Source organism: Triticum dicoccoides, chromosome 7A (assembly GCF_002162155.2).
Source record: "Triticum dicoccoides isolate Atlit2015 ecotype Zavitan chromosome 7A, WEW_v2.0, whole genome shotgun sequence".
NCBI lineage: Eukaryota > Viridiplantae > Streptophyta > Magnoliopsida > Poales > Poaceae > Triticum > Triticum dicoccoides.
The window spans coordinates 473,232,119-473,233,910 of record NC_041392.1 but is presented as its reverse complement, the minus strand read 5'-3'; positions in this window follow the sequence as shown (position 1 = coordinate 473,233,910).

Below are 1,792 nucleotides of genomic sequence, written 5' to 3'. Positions count from 1 at the left end.
AAGGTCTCATTCCTTGGCTCCATTATGGTCGCTGGAAGCTTTGCCTCCTTCACCAAAAACAAACTTCAAACTATAATTTGTAAACAATCAAGTTGACGATGTCTTCTTTCTTGGCTCCTCCGCCGTTGCCGGAAACTCTACCTCACAACACTAACCACTTTGGTGATGTCTCATCCTTTGCTTCACCCACTATTTTCATTCCTCCATTTCGTGTTTCCAACCACGACACGGTCTCCTTCCTTAGCTCCACCAGTGTAGTACTTCTTACAATGATGATGGCTACACCTCACGCCCGTAACCACGTTCCTGAGAGATCTTTTCTTCCAGAAGAATTGGTTGCGATCAACAATAGCCTGACAAAATCACAATAGTGGTTATTTCTACTATTTGCAGGATTTTTATAGTTCGCATGAAAAGGAATAAAGTTGCATGGGTATTTTGATTTTGTACTCGGTGATACCACTATTTGTGTCTCGTTCTTTTGATATGGAACACTATAGTGTTTCAAGTGGAGACAGATTTGACAATCAAAGTGCGACCACACTACACCTGAACAATCGTTAAACCAACTCCTAGATGTTATATTTATCACACAGGGGCACGATCAACTTGATCATGAAGATCAGTTCCTACATGTAACAGAAGGACAAATAAGAATTGTGGTAGCAATCTAGAATTACAAGTATAAATTATTGGTTGAAGTTGGGGGCCGAAAGAGGTCTTGGCATGGTCATTGGACATAACCCAAGTACAACATTTGCAGCTATGACAAACTTTATCTAAACAAAATCATAACACCTTAGAGGGTGTATTTTAGGAGGAGGAGAATGGATTTCGGCTAGCAAAGTGAGGGCGTATCCTAATCCGATTCTAGACTATAAAACTGTTTAAAGTGACTTAATTGGCAAATACATAGGCATGACCTAATAATAATAAAGTGACGTGACACCTATAGATAGTTATGGATGAAATTATGAAATACAAGTTTTTATATTTCGCCCAAGTCTTCATGGTGGCTTTATTTTAGACTGCAATGTCTTCCTCATCTTCATGGATCCTCCTTAGCTTGACGCCCCTCCAAAGCTAGGTTTTTTTATAATGATATTAGATCAATATCAAATTGATAGTAGTTATACCCAGCCTCTGCAACGACACAATATTCAGAACTAGTCAAGACACCGAGGATGCACAAAGCTAAAAAGTTAAAAAGAAGATGAAAAAATTATGCGACCAACCACACGTGGCACGAGAAGCAACACCAATTCTATCATCCTTGACAACACATGAACTATGAAAAATGTTATTCGAAAGCAACGTCGCCAAGAAGGAAACGAAACGCAAACGCCGCCATGCCGAATCTAACCACAAAAGGTCAAATGTTGGGTTTTCATGCCGAAGAGCAAGTAGAGCGATCTCTAAAGCAATGCCCTCGTCAAGTACACGACATGTACATGTTGTTATTGCCAGTGCAACCATTGAAGGTCAGTCCTAGGGATTTCACCCAAAACTCGAGACCTAGTACTCGAAGAGCACCACCTAGCCGAAATCCAATTGTGTTGCCGTCACCACTTGTCGAAAAAGATAATGTTGCATGAAGGAGCACACATACACCATGGTCATGAAAATTGAATTGAAATCCAAACCGTTCCATGGCATACATGTCCAGATATACAGGCGCTGATGTGCATACCCTTGTCGTCGGTGTCATCTGATGGCGGCGAAGGGAAAAGGGGAGGGAAGGTGGCGGCGGTTCTGGTTAGCACGGCATTGCCACCCGAGTGGCCAAGGACAA